Source organism: Paroedura picta, chromosome 9 (genome assembly GCF_049243985.1).
Source record: "Paroedura picta isolate Pp20150507F chromosome 9, Ppicta_v3.0, whole genome shotgun sequence".
Lineage (NCBI taxonomy): Eukaryota > Metazoa > Chordata > Lepidosauria > Squamata > Gekkonidae > Paroedura > Paroedura picta.
The window spans coordinates 68,708,016-68,729,640 of NC_135377.1; the positions used below are offsets into that span (position 1 = coordinate 68,708,016).

Genomic DNA, 21,625 nt, shown 5'->3' on the forward strand with positions numbered 1-21,625 from the left:
TTTATATACCACCGCACTTCCCCGGAACCCACGGCGGTTCACAGAATAAAACATCAAAATACAATAAAACCCCATAAAACCGCAATTTACAATAAAACAAGCAAGTGGTCAAAAACACCAATGATCTATCCCATCCCACCTCATTCGGATGGTTCAGATAGAGGCCGAATCTTCATCCACTAGGAGTGAGTGGGTGCAGGTCTAATAGGCTCTATTAGACTTTGATAGACTTTGGGAAGGGGTCCTTGATGGAAACACCGGGGGTCTACCCTGGCCTCAACCAAACACCTGGTGGAAGAGCTCCATCTTGCAGGCCCTGAAGAAAGCTGACAATTCCGACAGGGCCCTCAGCAGGCGAGACTTGAAATCGCAGGCGTACACTTCTCCTCCTTACATAAACAAATAAATGGTTTTATAAACTTGCTTGGATAAATGATTAGGGACTGTGGTGTGTACTTTTGTGTACAGCTTTTTGTAAGTAGGAGTCTATTTATGTAATTTTTGTATTGCTTATTGTAGGCTTTCTCAACCAGGGTTTTGTGAAGCCCTGGGGTCTCTTGACAGCCGTGGAAAGGGTTCCCAAATGGGTGGTAGTTAATTAATTTTTGATACATTGTTAAATTGTGTTAAACATCTTTGGGGTGATATGCCCATCTATGGTTGTGTTGACCCCGCCCAAAAGTCCAGTGATGGGCCTGGAGGGGGTGGGAAGGGGACAGTCCCTGGATGGGCAGGTACACAGCTATGCTTCCCAGCCTTATTCTGCACGATTGTGCCACTTCTGGGGTTTCTCAAAGCCTCAAGAATGTAAACCTTAATGGGAGGTCAGTATAGAAATATAACAAACCAACAAAGTAATAAATAAAATAAAAATATTGAGAAAGGCTAGTTTATATATGCTTCAGTTCTTTTTGGTAGTTCCAGATGTCTAAAATCCTAGTGCACTGGTTATTGAATGTCCCATATTTGTTGACTGCACTGGCTCGCTCTGTATAATTCAACCTGTGAGAAAGGTGAACGATAAATAATATAAACAAATAAATCGATCCATTCTTGTATGTTGTGATGCACTCCCTTTTTTCCTGCTCTGATGCAAACTATTGTTTGCTGTTTTATCTGCACCCAGTGGACTGTGGATTGCAATCACCCAGATTTGAATTAACCACAATTAACATGGTATGCAGTTCTGTCTAACAGGATACACACAAAGAAATATGATGGCAAATCATAATTGGCACGGAGAAGATAATGGCACAGGGAAGAACAGAGTCTGGGTGAGCAGGTGGTTCATTCCTAAGCCTGCAGGATGCCTGAGTTGAATCAGTGATGTTCCCATCCAGTCCTTATGTGAATGGTGTTCCTTGGAAAATGAAGATGCTTTTGATTAAAATGTGGGCCGTTGTATACACAAGTGCTGTAAAGGTGCATGTGCCAATTTGGGAAAATAAATACTATGAAAACAAAAGATGAGTGAATGCAGTATTACAATTATTTTCTTATTTGTATTTAATATCATGTGGGAAGAGCAGCAGTGCCTCCAAAGCATTTTTTTAAAAACAGTATCACAACATCCTAAATATGCAGTATGATTTAGGATGTTTTGATGCTGTTTACTGATTTGCTACTAGTTTGCTTTCTTCAGCCTGACGTAGTAGTTAAGAGCGCAGACTTCTAATCTGGGATCGGGTTTGATTCCCCTCCTCCTCCTGAGTGATCTTGGGCTCACCAGAGCACTGATAAAGCTGTTCTGACTGAGCAGTAATATCAGGGATCTCTCAGCCTTACCTCCCTCACACGGTGTCTGTTGAGGGCAGAGGAAAGGGAAGGTGAATGTAAGCCACTTTGAGACTCCTTCGGGTACAGAAAAGCCACATATAAGAATAAACTCTTTTTCTTCTTCAGTAATATCAGGACTCCCTCAGCCCCACCCACCTCACAGGGTGTCTGTTGTGAGGAGAGGAAAGGGAAGGCGATTGGAAGCCGCTTTGAGACTTCTCCTGGTAGAGAAAAGTGGCATATAAGAACCAACTCTTCTGCTTCTGCTTCTGCTTCTGCTTCTTCTGCTTCTTCTTCTTCTCCTCCTCCTCCTCCTCCTCCTCCTCCTCCTCCTCCTATCTGTACTTTTAAGATTCCTGTTCCAGTGTGCATGAACACAAAAGTGCATACCTTGAATCAATCTTCGTTGGTCATAAAAGTCCCATTGGACTAAAATTGTATTGTGCTATTTCAGACCAACACGGCTATCCACTTGAAGCTATCTTATTATTTATTTCATTTTTATTCTATGCTGTCCTTCCCCAAAGACCCAGGGTTGCTTACAAGGTTAAAACAACATAAGATACATCAACATTAAAACTACCTTTACACCGCCCGTGGCGCCACGGGTGCCACGGACTAAATAAAGCCGTAAGGGCTGTGTAGGAGGAGTTAGGGCGGGCTCGGTCCGGGATGAGGAAGGGTGCCGATTGGCCCCTTCCTCTTGACGGACCATCGGCCGAGCCAATCGGCAGGCGCGAAGCGCCTGCCAATTGGCTCGGCCGATTCCCACCCCACTCACAAGGAAGCAACTGCGAGCCGCGCAAAGCGCGGCTCGCAGTTGCTTCCTTGCCGGCGGCCTGACGCGTCAGCCTGCCGGCCTGCCGGCCAGGGAGCCAACAACCTGCCAGCCAGGGAGCCCCCGGCAGTCGCGCAAAGCGCGGCTGCCGGGGGCTCCCTGTCCGGTGGCTTGGCGTGGCGAGAGGCGCGAAGCGCCTCTTGCCGCGTCAAGCCACCGCTCAACAAAGCAACTGCGAGCCACGCAAAGCGCAGCTCGCAGTTGCTTCCTTGCTGGCGGGCTGACGCGACGGAGGCGCTTTGTCAGCCCACTGGCCAGGGAGCCCCTGGCAGTCGCGCGAAGCGCAGCTGCCGGGGGCTCCCTTCCCGGCGGCTTGGCGTGGCGATAGGCGCGAAGCGCCTCTCGCCGCATCAAACCGCCGCTCAAGGAAGCAACTGCGAGCTGCGCGAAGGGTTCCCTGCCCGGCGGTTCCCTGCCCGCGTTCCCTGCCCGTGTCAGCCCACCGCTGCCAAAAAAACAGGACTCGAAAACAAGGACTCGGACGAAGACTGCAGCCGCTCGCCAGCTTCCCGCCGCCGAAAAACCAGGACTCAAAAGCCAGCACTCGGACAAAGACTGCAGCCGCTCGACAGCCTCCCGCTGCCTCCTGCAATATCCACACACAGCCCTGCAGTCCGCCGCCGAACCCCTGGCCGCACTCGCCTCCCGCCCCCTTCTCTGACCGCCACGGAGCCCTGCAGCCCGCCACCGAAACGTGGAATTTACCGTTGGGTCCTCTTTGTGCTCCCTCTTCCGGGAGTGAGAGTCCACACATGCGCACGAACAACCCGCCGTCCAACATGGCCGCGCTGAAAACCAATGCCCCAATGAGCCGCCGCCTGCTCACAGTTCGCCGGCAACATCACCAGCGCCGTTGAGCAGCCGCGCCAACTTCCTCGCCGGAATAATTAGGCCCAACGACCAGCCGCAACGGGAGCCCACATCCTGCTCGCCAACGCGACCAGAATGGCGCAGCGGAGCCGCACACCGGCCTCAAAAATGGCCCCTCTGCACGGTAAGCTCCCTCGCCTCTCCCTTTCTGCCTAATTGCGCCCCACACCGCTAACTCAACCTGCCTGTCCGCTTCCACGGGCCCCTGCCCGCAACCCCCGACAACCACGATAGCCTGCTAGCGCCCATTGTATTAATTCTACAATGGGCTTAGTTCCTAGTTAAAATATGATTCACATTTACATTAAAATCATTTAATATCCCCACTTCTCCGACTTGGATCTTATTTCTAGCCTTACAGACTAACCTGTGGCAAACACAGCAATGTAGTGAAGACAAGTTCTTGGAGGGAGTACAGGGATCATTAATAGCAATCACTTTAATTTGGTTTAAACTTTGCTTTACTTTGAGAAAGTTATGTTAAAAACAAGCGCCGTCTTTCTTGATTTCAATTTTGGCTCACGATCTGAAGTCACTAACCATTTCCATTAAAAAAAAATTAGTGAGCCCCGCAGACAAATATATTTGGAAGCATAATATTGTTAAACCATTTCCTCGCCTGGCTATCTGCCAAGGTGTTCTGTATCCTTTTCTTGCTTTGATAGTGTCACAAATGCCTAAAGGCCTACAAAAGAGTGTTGAGTTCCATTAACTATTTTGGGTGTGTATGATGATAAACAGCAGCACAGGAAAAAAAACAAAACCCTAAAGGGAATTTTTTTTTTTTAGTATAAAGAACAATCTCACCTGAGTTGTCATAGAGAGGGCAGGTAATAAATAAAATATTACTATTATAATCATGAATATTACTTGCATTTACCCAATAAAGGAAGAAAGCTGTTAGGATGATGCAGTTTTAGTGCCATTTGAGGCTGTGTAGCCTGTCTCTGAGGCGTGAAAAGCCAGGCTGTTTGAGCCAGGCTGTGCATTGTCATACTTATATAGTTACTTGCTGGCTGTTTCATTACATTTTAAAACCAACAACTATTACTTTAAGGCCTTCTTGTTGTTGCTCAGTATTCTAAAGTTAATTTTTGATTAACTATATTGCACTGTTGGGCAATTAAAGTTCTTAGACTCTCTTGTAAACAGGGTGAATTGCTGTGACTGACAGACCAGTTACAAGGTCCTGCTTCACCAGTACTTTGTTCCAGAGTAGTCTTATCACCTCCCTCTGCTCTCCCAGCTACAAACATTTTAAAAAGCAGAAGAGCGCTAGGATCCAGGGTCAGCACAGCAACAGCTGAGAGACGCATTCATAAATCTGGACAACTCCTTCTCCATCACAATATTCTCTCTCATCAAAGATGAACACAACGGTAAGGGAAGAAGTATTTAGTCCACACTTTCTCAACCAGAGTTTCATGAAACCCTGTGGTTTCTTGATGGCTCTGGAAGTGTTTACTGAATGGGTGGGAGTTAGTTAATTTTAATGTAATTTAATTGGTCAAACATTTATTAGGTGCTATGACCATATGATCATATTGACCCACCCCCTCCCAAAATGGCCAATGACGGGCCTGGAGGGGGTAGAAAGGGAAGGGATCCTGGATGGACATGAATACAGTAATACTCCCCAACCATATTCTGCACAATCTCACAACTTCGGGTGTGTTTCAATGCTAAAAAGAGTTAAGAAAGGCTGATTTAACCTGTTCTAGATGGGGTTGTATATTTGGTCCTTTCTGGCTGCAGGAAGAGCTGTACAGTGTTGGAGGGTTAGCATCCCCCCCTCCCCCATCTACTCAAGTTTTCGATGCTGCCTTCCTGAATACTTGTGTGCGTAACAGGTTCAACCAGAGGTAGACAAGCAAGAAAACAGGAGCCATGTGTACAGAGTCATATCCAAACCTTCCTCAAGTCAGCAAACCAGAGATTTGTAAACAACATTTTGGAATTCTTTATTGGTGGCAAAATTAGTATGGCACTCAGCTGACTGGTACCGACTCAACATTCATGTGTCCCTCTTCCTAGAATAGCTCTGACTTTGGCAGCCCAGGCAAGCCTGATCCCGTCAGATTTTGGAAGCTAAGCAGTGTCTACCCTGACTAATATTTTGATGGGAGACCTCCAAGGTTTTGGATGGATTTCCTCTAAAGAACTCTAGGGTAGCGATCCCCAACCTGTGGGCCGCGGACCATCGACTAATTGGAGGTGGGTCGCAAAGGACGCCTTCTCTCCCCCCCCCCCCGGCCCTTTACTTCATCCCCCCGGCCCTTTACAACACACTTCGGGTGTCATTGTCTCCCATCACTCCCAGATGGGACTATCTCATTGCAGAGAAACAAGCTCAGGGTTCCCATTGATTTGTCATTGTCATGAGTTAAAATTTCCATGAAAATAAAATGTTCCTTATGTTCATTGTTGTGCCATGTCTGTATCTTATTTTGAAGGGATGTTTAAACATTACCATAGCGATCAGAGAGCGTTAGGGCAGTGGTTGAGAGTAGAGGAGTAAACTACCCCCCTCCACCGGGCCTCAGTAAAATTGTCAAGTGTTGAGTGGTCCCCGGTGATAAAAAGGTTGGGGACCACTGCTCTAGGGGTCATGATGCGGAGCCAGCCAATGGCAAATTACCTCCGGATATCGTGGCTAAACTACACAAGTCATACAATCAATCAATCGGCAAAATCCAAATATTTTCAAATGTTTGATTAAAGTTTGAATCCAGCGATGCTTTTAAGACCTTTAATATTTCTCTAAGGCAGCTTATATCAACCTTTTAATCATGGAGGGTCCCCTGACATATTTTTCAGGCATCAAGGAACCCCAGAAGTGGTGACATGGAAGTAAGTACGATGTGAGAGCCAGCAGTAGACCTGCGGCCTGGCGAGCTTCTCGCTTCGGGGGGGGGGGGAGGGAAGACGGAGCCGCAGCCCGGCGCCGAGGCCCGCGAGTTGGGGACCACTGGTGTGCATGATCAGGGGCATCAGGTCAGCCGTGCAAACGGGGAGCATAGTGTTGTGTTTTCCATCTATGAATTTGAAAGAGTGCTTGGCAGATTTAGTGATCCCATCCAATTCTGATTTATCTGAGACATGGCAGCTCAGGTTGAATTCATTATCTGGAAACCGGAATTTATTTGACATTGGAATGATTATGGGATGATGAAAGGGCAGGTTTCTGGATTATGGATGAAGTGGGGATTTAAATCTGTATGAAAGTTTGCCGTTATGGAATTTTTGTGGTGGTTGATTGCATTCTTTGTTGTGGGAGTAGATAGTATGAGAGATGTCAAGTAGCAATTGTTGTGTTTTCAGATCTTAAATTCTCCTTAATTATTGAATCACTGTGATACCTGTGATTGATGCTAATGACTTATTTGTGAATTCTAAAAGTTTCTGTTTGAGACAGCCGCTTGATGGGCTCATAATAAAACAAGATACCTTGAAGTGAATCTTCAAGCTCCTCCACCAGGCATTCTCTACCAGGCATTCGCTTGAGGCCGACCGACTTGGAACATCTGCTGGGCCCCCCCTCAGACACCCTTCCATGACTGAACAGTTTGATCCCCCCCCCAGTGTTGTTATTCATGTTGTGTTGTGAATTGTTACTTGATAGATTGTTGTAATGTTCTATTGAAATTTGTATAATGTTATAGATTGTTATAATGTTCCATGTAAATTTATGCAATGTTCCATGTAAACTGTCCAGAGCCATGAAGAATGGGAGGTATAGAATGAATGAATGAATGAATGAATGAATGAATGAATGAATGAATGAATGAATGAATGAATGAATGAATATGCTACAGTTCTGCTCCACCAGGCTTTGGAGTACAAAAGGGCAGTCTGAATTGCTAGAATTCATGGTATTTAGTGCTCCTATAAACAAATTCATATGTTAGTGGTTTTATTGTTGTTGTTGTTCATCTCAGTAGCCCAGTGTCTATTTTGTGAGTTTCTTTAGCTGAGTTGAGCAAGGCCACCTGCCTTAGCATGGTTCATAGCTATGAGAAGATTAGAGGTAACAAACTGCTGATCGTGGGTCAACTGCATAAAGACCAGCCTCAGGGAGGAAATTCCAAGTGCCTGGTTGCCAAAGGGGGTGGGTGTTTGGAAGATGATAAGAAACAACCTGGGCAGTTTAAGTGATTTTTTTCCTATGGAGGTTAAATTATTTTTAAAGTATTTGGGATTTGTGTGTAAAAGATTGGTCATAGAATCAAACAATTTTAAATATTTTTCTCCTCTGCCAAAGTATAAATTACATAGCTTGGAATTCACAATATGTTAATCAGAAAGTTCTTAGAATATTTATAAAATGAATTCTTTTTTATGTGAGCTGGTTTCTCATTCTTATATATGTGAGCCAGTCTTGGAAAGGTGGTCTAGAAATCTAATTAACTAGTAGTAAAGCCCATTGCGTTCTGTAATACAATGGGCACTAGCTCATGGTTTGCTGTGGGTTTAGTACCTCGCTTGGAAACTGCTGACACTAAGAGGAGGTCTCTGTGTGCACAGCAGTCTTGACCCTAGTCAGGTTTATGCACACCTAGGTAGTGTGGAACTCCAGGACATGAACCTACACCAATCTGCAATGTTTTAATGACCTGAAATAGGCTACCCTTTGAAATGATCTTTGTGGAAATTTGGCAAAGAAGAGCTGTTTTTTAATATTTAACTTTTCACTACCCAAAGGAGTCCCAAAGACCGTTTAGCACTGGGAGCTTCACTACCCTAGCTCTCATGCCAGGAGCACAGATCGGGAGCGGATGAGGTGCACTGGGCCAAATGCTCCCCCATGTGGGTACAGGAAGAGGTGGGGCAACTTGCCATGACTAAAACTCCAGCCTGCAGCCTGGCATGAAACCTCCAGTGCGTAAACGGTCAAAGCTGCTTATGAACACCTTTCCCCACAACACACCCAATGAGGGAGGTAGGGCTGAGAGAACTGTGACTGGCCCAAGGCAACCAGTAGGCCTCATGTATCTCAAAGCGACTTCCAATCGCTTTCTCTTCATCTCCCCACAATAGCATACCCTGTGAGGTAGGTGGGGCTGAGAGAGCTCTGAGAAAACTATTCCAAGGCCACCCAGTAGGCCTCATGTGTCTCAAAGTGACTTCTAGTTGCTTTCTCTTCCTTTCACCATAACACACACCCTGTGAGGTAGGTGGGGCTGAGAGAGTTCTAAGAGAACTGTGACTGACCCAAGATCACCCAGCTGGCAGCATGTGGAGGAGGAGCGGGGAATCAAACCTGGTTCTCTAGATTAGAGCCTACCGCTCTTAACCACTGCACCAAGCTGGTTCTCCTACACCACGCTGGCCCTCAGTTTTGTACTTCAAAATGGGACAGTTTTGTACTTCAGCAGTATTATGTGATTTGGATCCTCATTTAACATTGCACTGAAATGCCTTTTCCCTTCTCAGCATGCCTTTGGAATCATCACTTTCAAATGCAAGTACAATAACTAGTATCCCAAAGTGGCAGCAAATTACATTGATATCAAAATGATGGCTTTGCTTGGGATTCTTATAACTCATCTGAATTATGCCACTTTAAATTATAATTGAGGCTGTTATTCCATGGTATAATTGCATAGCAGGAGCACTGAATACCATTTAGAGAGTATGTGGACAGAACGTGTAGTGATTTCAGAATAATAGTGCGCAATTCTTCAACAAACTCTCTTACTAGTATCTAGCAGCCTAGGGTGGTGATGGTGGTCATTTTAGGAAACTTCCTGTGTATAAAATATAAAAGATATGACCCGTCAGTGAGAAATCTCAAATATTTATGCTCAGAACCTCCTCTGTCTGAAAACTGTTTATTTCAAGCATATCACACATGTGGGCAAGTGAACATCCTTCTGGCTTACCCAAACCTCTGGCTATTGAATGTTCATGTGAAACAATCCTGCTGCCAGCCAGTACATTTAGCTTCCTGTGACTTCAGTGCCTGGATTGTATCCATGTATGCTTTTAAATTCAGTTGCTGGGAAAAACAGATTAGATCTTTTAAAATCATTTGCCTATTTGCTCTAAAGCAAAGATATAACTACACCTTGAATGTTGTTATAATAACCTTGTTAGAGCATACGCTGTTCTTGTTTGCATTGTGTGCAGCTCCATGTTTCTGAGACCTTGTGTCAAATGAACATTTTACTTTGTCTGAGTTCTCGTTCTTCTCTTCAAAACATATTGGTAAGATTTACTTACTGTGCTGTAGATCACAAGAGAATTCTTGTGAAGATAAGCAAATCTTCAGTTGTACATAGTGCATTGGGCAGATAAGGGAAGCATTAAAAAGTATTGAATAAATTGGGAAGGAGACAAGCTTGACATTATTTATTTATTAATGTATTCATTATTATATATATAATGGCCTTAGCCCGAAGCCTGGCAGAAGAGCTCCCTTTTACAGGCCCTGTGGAACTGCATTTCCTTGGGCAGAGCCCTTAGCTCCTTCTGCAGCGACCCAGCCTGCCCAGAGGATTGTGCCTGCGCCTGCTGAGGAATGCGCCAAAATGCTTCGCTCAGCTCTTTCAGAAAGTGACCCCTCCCCCTGCAGGTCCAAAGTCGCCCCATCCCACCCAGCTCCGTCCAGCAAGCCCCGCATGCTCTGTATCAGGGCCGCTGTGGACCCCCCCATGGTTAAAAGAAGGGAGAAAGGAGAGAAGTGGCGAGCCAAAGGGGCAAGACGTGTGCCCAAGCCTGGCCTGGAGTGGGACAGCGAGCAATGTGGATGCGGTGGCGGCGGCAGCAGCAGCAGCCTCCTCCCCCGGGCAGGCAGGGCTCTCACCCCCCTCCAGTCACCTCATGTCGGGGGGGGTCACCCATGGCCATGGCTGGGGGGGCCGGTGGAAGCACCTCCGCAGGGCTAGCTGGCAGCTCCTCCGGCTGGGTCCCCGCTGGGCTTTAGCGCTGAAGGTGGGGTCATGGCAAAGAAAACGTTGAGAACCACTGCTTTATCATCTGTATGCCAATTTAAATGTCTTACCAAATGTGCTGTTCCAATCTTTGCTGTATTTATTGCCTGGCTACTTATATATCTTTATTCTTATTAACCTTACCGATATGTAACAATTAAGGAACGCTGTTTCAAAAGTAAATGTACAGGTGTGCAATTGTCCTTACTGGCCTCTCAGTTCCTATTTGTACCCAGAGTTCAACCTGTTGACCTTGGAGCTACCACTGAACTGAAACTTCCGTGTTTGTATGCCAAAAGGGAGGGCGGTATAGAAATGTAATAAATAAATAAATGCTGATTGAGGACCATTCACCAGATAATCCTATTTCAGCTATGATTGCCCAGTTAATTATGCATTTGAACTCTGGCTTAATCTTCTTGGCAGTTAATTTCCTCCACACACATACGCATGGTTGAGGAAACTCATATCTGAACAAGTGTGTTTGCACACAAAAGCTCATACCTTGAATAAAACTTGGTTGGTCTTAAAAGTGCCACTGGACTCAAATTTTGTTCTGCTGTTTCAGACCAACACGACTGTCCACCTGAAACATGACTTCTTTATGATTTACTATATTTACAACACACTTTAGCAATAGGGTTGTGAGTGTCCTGCATAGTGCAGGAGGTTAGACTAGGTGACCCATGAGGTCCCTTCCAACTCTATTATTCTATGATATTATGAATGTGTTCATGGTTAAAAGGGAAGGCAATATTCCGAATTCACTGTGTAGACTATGCTTTTATAATGTAACGTGTACCAAATTTCAATTTATTTGTTACTGTCTTGGATGAGCGTTAGCAGGCGCACTTACAGCATATAGAAGCTTATTCTGGATAAGTAAACCTGTCAAACTTTTGTTGCTGATAAGTAAGGTTATTTGTGCCAGCTAAAATAAGGTTGGGTTGTATGTTTCAATCAATGCATCCTGTAAAAGAAGAGCATGCTATATATAAGTTGCCTTCTGGTCTATGCTCTGAAGTTTTCAGACCAGACAGGAAGGGAAACGGTTAAGTAATGCAATGTAGAAATGGAAAAATGCAAATGAACAAGAACACAATTGACCACAAGTACTAATTGCAACAAGAGTGGGTGTCAGAGGTATGCTTTCATAAGCCTATTGTTTATTAGCCGACATATTCCCTCTGCTGTCTTTCTTTTGCTCTCTTCTGTATTTTTAGATGTAATCCATTAATAACTTTAGTCACACTCATTCCACACAGACGCCCTACACCTTCCCACTCAGGAAATTTATATTTTAAAATACTAGAAGCCACGTTCCTCACAAGCAACAGAAAAAGCCCATTACCACTGTGTGTAGCTTGAGGTGGAAAACGTTCTTCCCCCTAATTTTCCAGCAGCCGCTGAAGAATTGATGATGCTTCACACTACAATGAGCACCAATTGCTGTGTGTGGCACTCAGGCTCTAGCTGGAGTAAGTGCCTAGTGCAGGGAGGGTCCTGTTGACCGGGCAGGCGATAGACGGATAGCTGAAAATGATTTATATGCAGTCCGCTGGGTTATGTTATCTCCTAAAGTACATGTGACATTCTGCCAACCCTAATGGTATCTAATGACCTTGTTCTTTGTACACCCTCTGCCTCGTAATCTGAATTCATTTGTCGCTCTATGGAATTTGCAGGGATGTCTTTGACAACAAAAAGAACATCAATATTGTGGGATGGCTGGACGCTGCTGCCCTGTTTGTTTGTTTTTTAACCCTAGCGTTTTGCTTGTTTGTTAGCATTTTTTCCTTAAAATGAGGTGGTTGTGGTTTAATATGGACAAAGTCTTTTACAAGTACACGTCCTCAGCAGGCTTTCTCAACTAGGACTTTGTGAAACCCTGGGGTTTCTCCACAGCCCTGGAAGGGTTTCCTGAATGGGTGAGAGTTAATTTTTTATATATTTTTTAAACATTTATTTATTTATTTTCAGACTTCTCTGCTGCCCCTCATGGGTGATTTATCAGGTGATATGACCACATATGGTCATGTTGACCTCCACCCCCAAAATGGCCACTGATGGGCCTGGAGGGGAGGGGTCCCGGGTGGGTGTGTACATAGATCTGCTTCCCAACCATATGCGGCATGATCGCGCCATTTCTGGGGTTTCTCAAAGACTGACAAATGTTTCAGAAGTTTCTCAATGGTAAAAAGGTTGAAAAAAGGCTGGTTTACAGGTATATATTTGTGTTGTACAGAGATCCAGGGTTTCAGACTAAGATGTGGGAGCTTGCTGGGTGACCTGCCTTATGGGGATGTTGTGTGGATAAAATGGAGGACTGAACAGTATAAGTCAGGGGTAGTCAAACTGCGGCCCTCCAGATGTCCATGGACTACATTTGCTGGCAGGGGCTTATGGGAATTGTAGTCCACGGACATCTGGAGGGCCGCAGTTTGACTACCCCTGATACAAGGTGTTTAAAGAGAAAGGCAGGGTATACATGAGCAAATGAATAAGTTGCAGATGTATTATTTGTTTGTTATTATTGTATAGCCAAGGGAGCCTAAGATTGTCCCTCTGCCAGGCAAGAAGTGGGCTGCCGTTGCCTGCCTCTGCATGCTTGGTATGCCTTGGAGCTCACCTTTTCAAGTGCTTAACTTTTGGGATCTGATGGGATCAGACTAGCCTGGCCTATCCAGGTCGGGTTAGTTGCAGAGGTAGCAAAGTTTCTCAGAACAGTTACACAATTTGGGGGGAATTTTGCCCAGGTTGTGCTTAAATAAATAATTGCCTAGGAAAGTGACAAGGGAGGAGAAGGGGAACTTCTACTAGATTCAAAGACTGCTGAAAAGTCCTGTCAATGTTGTGAGCAGATTTTTGGTGGCAAAGGTTTTATGGCTGCGATTCCAGTTCTGAGATCTTAATGATGTGAGCTGAGCCAGAGGTAGAACTGGACACTAATGTGACTAGCGCTTGCAGAGCGTTTTGAGGACTGGACCTTTATCTGCTTATTAAGAACATCCTTATTTCTGAATCTTGACCGACCTACTTCCAATATAACTTAAGCTGATTTTACAATCTACTCTTAGATGTGGCATTTGCTTGCTCTCAAATTGACCCAAGACGTTGTCGCAAATGTTTACACCCCTCGGCTCATTGTCTCCTCCGTTCCCTTGCCAATTTGCCCATTCAGATTTTTGTTAGCGATTCAGTATCGAGGGGGTCTTTGATCTGTTTTGCTGGATCATCAACCTCTTTGTGAGTGATTTACTGCTATCTCGAGTCTTATGTAGGGGTGTGTCTGTGTATGTGTGTGAGAATCAACACTTCGTGTACTGAGTAGTAACACTTTCATCTGTATTCAAGATTTTCAGGGCAGGATACATTGTGTGTGAGTGTTAAATCAGGGGTAGTCAAACTGCGAACGCTGGCAGGGGCTCCTGGGAATTGTAGTCCATGGACATCTGGAGGGCTGCAGTTTGACTACCCCTGCTGTAATTAATGTCCTTAAAATTCTTATTTATTCATTCACCATGTGGCATGTCCAGTGTAGCCAGTAAACCCAAGGATTGTTTATTTGTTATGCATTTATTACATTTATATACCAACCTCCCATGAAGCTCAGGATGCAACACCCATGTTCACATTTCTGTTACTTGCCAGATTTTTTATTAAATTTGTATGTCAGAAATATCTATAACTTGGCTGAGAATCAGTGTCCCTTAAGCTCCTGGTGGTGGAACAAGAGGAAGCTGTAGATCAGTCTTGAACCTGTAGGCGTGCTTGAATTTGAACAGTGTGATGATCCCTGTTATGTTGGTGGTAGTTGTTGCCCAACCAAGTTTTTTAAAAATCAGAACTCTCGCCAGGGAAAGGCCTATCTAACCCCACCCACTTTCTAACAACACTTGGCAGGCACCCTGACACCCTCTTAGGACCCCTGCTGTAGACGTTCTCTATCAAGGAGCTTAAACAGTTCCGCAGGGCCTGCAAAAAGGAGCTCCTCCACTAGGCATTTGGCCAAGACCAGACGTAATCTACAGCGACCAAGGGCCCCTGCTCCCCCCCCCCCAGAATTCAATCAATAAGCCACCCCCCTCAGAATCCCATCAACAAGCCCTGGACCTGTTTGTATTATGATTGTTTACTGTTATACTGTGTTATGTTTGGTTGCAATTGTTGGTTATCGATGTACATGTTCTACAGACTGTTTTATGTATGGTTCTCTGTTATAATGTAAACCGCCCTGAGCCTCCGGGGAGGGCGGTATAGAAGTATGATAAATAAATAAAATAAATAAATAAGGATGATGTATCATACTTCTCATTTATCAGCTGGTTATTACGGATGAAGGGCCAGAAAGGAGATATGGTTGCCTCTGTTGCCAGCTACCAACCTCCCATGCAGCTACCGACCTCCCATGGACTTGTGACCTTCAATCTATTTCTTGAAGACTTTAGTTTGGGACTTATTTATTCTTAGACAGGAACTGCTGTGCTTAAGCTACGGATAGAGATTCACATTCTGGAACATATACAACCCGTGCTCTCCCAGTTGCGTTAGTTCCAGATTGGAGACCAGATCATGTTCAAGATTTCAATTAAAATGTTTAAAGCCCTAAAGGGTCTGGGACTATCATACCTGTGGGACCTCCTCTCCTGTTATGTCTCCCTGAGAGCACTAAGGTCTAGCGACCAGAACTTGCTTAGCCTCAACAAGGCCTTTTCAGCCCTTTCCCCAGCCTTGTGGAACGCTCTGCCTAGTGAGATTAGGGCCCTTTGGGCTCTTAAATTATTCCACAGGGCTTGTAAAACTGGGCTGTTCTGCCAGGCCTAAAGGTAACATCTAAATTCTGCTGTTTAACTTCACCTAACCAAATCTAACTCCACCTAACCATCCATTCCCAGAAATAGAAGACAGTTTTAGCAGATTCGGATTAGTGATTGTGCTGTTTTATTGTTTTAAACTATGATAAATTATATTTTAATCTGATTGGATTTTAATGTTAATATCTAGGTATTTATAATATTGTATAATTGTGTTTGTATTTAAATTATGTTAGCTGTCCTGAGCCTAAAAGGAAGGGGAGGCATATAAATAATTATAATAAATAATAATAAATTCTATATACAGAAAACAAGCATATCAGAAAAGAGGATTTTAGCTTTGCTTTCTCTGTTTAGTTTCCTTTATGCGGGGTGGTGTGTGTGTGTGTGTGTGTGTGTGTGTGTATGTAAAGGAACACACAATCATGTGAGACTCTCCATTTGTTCTTTGATGTAGTGCAGCCCAGATACAAGTCTGCTGCTATGGTAAGTACAACCTGAGAATCTCTCCCTTAAAGTAAATATCTGCTTTAGAGCAGCAGCGGTTTCCTCCTCCTCCTCCCTATAATGTCAGATTATTCCTTGCATGGTATCTGCAGGCTGAGCGTACTCTTTGAACTTGAAAAAGAGGTAATGCAGAAAAAGAAACCACCTCCTTGTCAATGCAGCTTCTCAATAAATTAGTCATGCGCTGTCCGGAGTCAGGACAACAGTGAAACACACGGGTAACTCTGCATACATTTCCTGATACCTTTGGAGTTTGTGTACATCTTTCAAAGTCTACTTATTCTTTCCTTCCTCTTTTTTATTTTTTATTTTTTGGTGCCTGGCAAAATTATTTCAGTGAGTTAGCTCCAGAGGAATTTTCCCCCTGCTGTCGGAGGTGTTCATAACCTCTAATTTGCTTGCCACGCCTTTTGCAAAGAACAGCAAGAGCTCAAGCAGATGGCAAGAAGCCACAAAACTGTCAGGCGCTTCGCGGCAGAAGAATGTCAAGCGCTGCCTCCCCTGCCTTTTACTGTATTTGATGGAAAGAAGGTGTGTGTATGTGTGTGTGTGTGGGGGGGGAGGACATAAGCTGTTTTGCAAATAGGCCACACAGTCTGCATCCAGTGTCTTATGCAGTGTCCTGAAAAGCAGCAGCCTTATCCCAATGGAAAAGGTAGTAAATGAAAGGCAGGGAGGTATCCATGGGATGTCTAGATGGGGAAACATTTGGGGCCAAAGCTTTCATGAGCTGATCTGCAGCATGCTGGTAATTGCAGCACTCAGCTCATTTCCTCTCTGTCTTGCCAGGGAATGGCACCTTGGATGTATTCTTTCCTGGAGTCTCCAGCTACTTTGCAAGAGTTTACCTTTTAGAAAAAGGAAATAACAATGAATGCATACAGCAGTACTTGAATGCCTTTTTTCTTTTACCTTGGAGAGGTGCGCTCTGTGTTTCTGACCTTATTTTTTCAAAGGATTTTTTTAATATTGGGGAGGGGGGAATAGGAGTGCTAATTAGTGCCTCATTAAATACTTTTAGTCAAGTATGGTAATTTTCTTGAAAGGATAATGTAGTCAGTGAATAAAAGTACACTCCATTAAATAGTGAATGCATACTCTCTCTCTCTTTTTTTAATCCTGGAGTTTTATTCAAGTGTGTGTGTGTGTGTGTGTGTAGAAAAGTTAATATGATTAAGTATACCTTATCTTTAAACCGCCCGTGGCGCCACGGGCGCCACGGACTATATAATTCGCTAAGAGGGGTAGAGGTGGGATTAGTCCGTGATGAGGAAGGGTCCGGATTGGACCCTTCCTCACGACAGACAATCGGAGGGACCAATTGGCAGGCGCGAAGCGCCTGCCGATTGGTCCCTCCGATTCCCAGCTCCAGGAACTGTGAGCCGCGCGCAGCACGGCTCGCAGTTCCTCCCGGCCTCTCGCCGCATCAGGGCGCCGACCCAGGGAGCCGCGGCTGCCGGGGGTTCCCTGCCTGGCGGGCTGACGCGGCGAGAGGCCTCTCGCCGCATCAGCCCGCCGCAAACCAAACAAGCTCGCAGCCGCCGACCAGCCTGCCGCCGACCAGCCCGCCGCCGCCGCCGACTTAGGTAGGACCTAGCGCCCGCTGCATTCCCCTGCAGCGGGCTTGATTACTAGTACTTAATATAAAGCAACACTCCTGCTCTTTACGTAGTTTAGCTGATCTGGCAAAAGGCAAATGAGGGTGCTGGTTTGGTTGCTGATGTTGTGTGTATTTGTTTTTTCAGCTTAGTCTTAGAGCCCTGTTTATAGCTGTGTGAGTCTGGAACAATAGACCAAGGTTTGAGTCCAGTGGTGTCTTGAAGATCAGTAAAGTTTAATTCTGGGTATAAGCCAGGCTTTCTCAAGCAGGGTTTCATGAAACCCTGGGGTTACTTGATGGCCTTGGGAGGGTTTCCAGAATGGGTATGAGTTAATTAATTTTTTTTATTTGTTAAACATTTATTGGTGATATGATCATACATGGGCATGTCAGCCCCCCCCCCTCGTGGCCAACGATGGGCCTGGAGGGGGTGGAAAGGTGACAAGCCCTGGATGGGCATGAATACAGCTTATGCTTCCTGATCTTATTCTGCACAGTCGTGCCACTTTGGGGGGTCTCAAAGCCTGAAGAATATTTCAGGAGTTTCTCAGTGGTACAAATCTTGAGAAAGGATGGTATAAGCTTTTTGTGTGCTTTGTTCTAATCCTGTATGCATGTAGAATGATACCCACTCTTGAGATGTTCAAGATATTTTCGCACGGATCTTGAAGACAATGTGATATGAATTTCTAAATACCTTTTCCATAACTACCGTGTTTATTTGAAAGGGGGATGACACAAAAATTATTTCATTTTCATACCATCCCTCCCCACAAGTGGGTTCAAGGCAGTTTACACTAACAAAATAGCCTTAATAAAACACAGTTTAAAACCGATGTAAAAAGTCTTAGTATAGAAATCCGCTGCTCTCGAAATTGTCTCACAGCAGATTACAATAAAATAAACCAGGGGTAGTCAAACTGCGGCCCTCCAGATGTCCATGGACTACAATTCCCAGAAGCCCCTGCCAGCGAATGCTGGCAGGGGCTTCTGGGAATTGTAGTCCATGGACTTCTGGAGGGCCGCAGTTTGACTACCCCTGAAATAAACCCCACATAGGTTAAAAATATTAAACCAAGATAGTTCATCAATGAGAAAAATAAATAAAAAATACGCCATATCTTCCCTCCCCCCATCACCCCTCCCAGCGCCTCGGGGCAAAGCTTCCAGGTGCCAATTATGCCTCATACAGATAGATCTTAATGCAGGAGGCCTTAATATAGTTCTTGAGTGTGGATCTTAAGTGTGGAGGGGGCCAGTTGAACTTCTGCTCCCTGACCTCAACCAAAGACCTGGAGAAAAAGCTCCGCTTTACAGGCCCTGTGGAACCACGAAAGCTCCTGCAGGGCTCTCAGCTCTTCCGGGAGCTCCTTCCACTGGGTTGGTTTTATTTTTTTTTTCCTGTCTTGTGCTCCCAGCAGAGCTAAAATATCAAACCAACCAACCCTCACTACATTTGATGCTTCAGTGGAGCAAAAAGAAGCATTCTTTTGAAGGAGAAAAGCTGAATGCAAAGTTGCACAGACGGCAGGGGAAATGGGAGAGGGGTAGCAGTTGCAAGCCCCCCCCCTGCCCGAAACACATTTTCAGGATGTCACTGGAATCCAAGCTTGTAATTAGGCGTGTGCGCACACATACACAAAATTGTATTGTTTCCAATTCAGCCGAAATATCTCTTCGGCTTCTCAGATTCAGCTGAAGCAGGGGAGAGAACATACACCTAGCAGCTGATAATGGTAAGCGTCCCCAACTGCTCCCTTTAAATCCCTCCCCAGCAAGCAGCCTGTGAAGGTGGGGTGAGCACTTAAAGAGAGCGGTCAGTGCACTGAACAGCTGATGATGACAACAGAGAATATGCTCGCTCTCTTTAAATCTCTCCCCAGCTGGTGAGATATCTAAAGCAGTGGTCCCCAACCTTTTATCACCGGGGACCGGTCAACGCTTAAAAATTTTACTGAGGCCTGGGGGGTGGGTAGTCTATTGCTGAGGGACGCCTCCTCCTGAGCCCCTGCTCCACTTGCTTTCCCGCCGGCACCCCTGACTTCCCACCGCCTGCTGGGGGGCACTGCCAGCAGCAGCTTTGCAGTGCCACACCGAGGGGGAGAACCAGCCATAGCAGCCACTAGAGAGCACCAAAGGTGAGCCGGCGGCAGAGTGGCAGGGCAGCCCCCGAGGCAGCAGCCAGGGAGGAGGATGAGGAGGAGCTGCGGCCCGGTACCAACTGATCCACGGACCGGTCCTGGTCTCCGGACAGTTGGGGACCACTGATCTAAAGGAAGCAGGCAGAGTACTTGTCATCATCAGCTGCTCCGAACGCTGGCCTCTCCCTTTAAATGACTGCCCGACCATCTCAAGCAGCTTTCTGGAGAGGGATTTAGAGGGAATGGGTGCATGCTGTAAGGTGCATACTGTCTCCCCTGCCTTCTCAGGCGCTGTTTGGGAAAGCACGAAGATGCATTTAAACATGCCAAATTGTGGCCACCCTGATTCAAATGTTTGAATGCAGGGAATGTGGTTCAGTTTGGATGAGCCAAAAAAGTTCCTGAATCAACATTGATTCTTTTTGGCTCATCTGAGCTGAATTGCCCATGCCTACTTGTAACTTGTAATTTTTTTTAAGTGCTTTTGTTGCACTGAGTGCTGCTTAAGCTTGTGGATAATTATGGTAACTGAGAAGGGCTGTACTGTATCATAGAAAGCCATTTAGTATTCTGATAAAGTCACTTTAGCTCATGTTCTTTGTTTTGTGAGGCTTTTTCTCCTGCCAGAATGGCTGTTGCAGTAACAGTGAACAAACCAGGTTCTGCCTTCTGTTGTACCGAAGGGTGCCCAGCTGGACACTCCCCCCCTCTTCTTCATTGATAAAAGCATCACAGATCCAGAGCTGAATAGGGAAAACAGGACAAACAGCAATGTTGTATTTAAATGACAGGAGACAGAAAAAGACAAACTTCCTAGGAGATATTATATCTGCTTAGACCACATGCCAAACCATGGTTGTGGAACTCAATTACAGCTTTGCTCAGATGTAACAGCCATGGTTGCATCATTCTACTGCTGGGAATATGCTTGGTGCTCATACATTCTGTTTCCTCAAGTGCACTTCTGTTTAACCGTGGTTGCTAAATTAACATGATGATAATTTGGGTTTGCCTCCAATTTGGGTTTGCCTCCAAATTAAAATTGAGAACCATGGTTTTAAATAGTGTTCTGATTCTGGTTTTGAGGCAAAATGTGCCCAGTTGGGGACATCATGGAAGACTACAGTTTCCATGGCCCAAGACTGAGAAAATAGGAGAATGTGTGTATGTTGGGGGGGGGGGAGGGATATGCTACTGCAGCCAAACCAGGTTTTGTTGTGACATTTGAACTTTTTTTGTTTGAGGTTCTGTCCTTGCAGACAAAACATGGATGCAGCCATACGTATGTTTCCAGAGGTTGCCGATTTGTGTAGCAGATTGAATTTATGAAGCTTGGGAACTGAAGACAGCCATGGCTTGTCAAACCACGAATTCTAAGGAATGGTTGTACAAACTCTGTCTTGGAATGATGGAACTGAGTCAGTTGACATTTAGCAGAAGTTTTTCAGTAATATGTATCATATTTGTTTATTGTATTTTTTTAAAGAAAAGAATGCTGGGAAATAATTGTATATGGATTTTGATCTTTAGGAATTTCCCATAAAAACAGAAAGTGAGAGGGTATATACAAAAGTGTTCTTATTGGCTGCTAATAAAACATAATTTTTACTCTAAAGATATGACATTTATGGAAGGAGACCTATAAATATGTTAAGCAGCAAATTTAATATTTACCTCCCAAGTCACTCAATGAGGAACCTCAGAGTAGCTGTTTTATTGGAAAGGAATTTCAGAAACAGGTTAGAACAGGAGATGGTTGAGTTACAAGTTATTACAACGCTCAGAACAATAAAACCCGCAGGGCTTAACAGAGACATTGGGTTCTTATCTTACTACACTCGTTAACATCATTCAGTTCTCACATCTGTTTGTTAACTTTTACTCTCTGTATGCTAATTTATTACTATTCACAGGTTTACCATCTTGAGTCTAATTAGCCCTTCCTGGCAACTAACACACTCTGCACACACCCTCTCTCTCCCTATATGTAATAGTTGGGGTGAAGTCTTTTTCAGTGTATTTGAAGAAGTGCGCATGCACATAAAAGCTTGTACCCAGGATTAAATTCTATTGGTCTTAAAGGTTCTACTTGACTCAAAATTTGTTGTATTAAACAGTGCAGGCCAGTTTTCTTATGCAAAAATTAA

At 44.9% G+C, this 21,625-nt stretch overlaps 1 protein-coding gene across 9 annotated transcripts in view; it reads left to right on the plus strand.

The window, feature by feature from the left end:
• ATXN1 (ataxin 1) overlaps positions 1-21,625 on the plus strand; it is a 287,654-nt gene that overhangs the window by 96,717 nt on the left and 169,312 nt on the right. The window contains exon 1 of one of the 9 annotated variants that reach the window (XM_077353270.1): positions 4,845-4,863. The exons of the other annotated variants lie outside the window; for them this stretch is intronic. The gene's annotated coding sequence lies outside the window, so the exon portion shown is untranslated. Of the gene's footprint in view, positions 1-4,844; positions 4,864-21,625 lie in introns of those variants that run through there. 9 annotated transcript variants of the gene reach the window in all.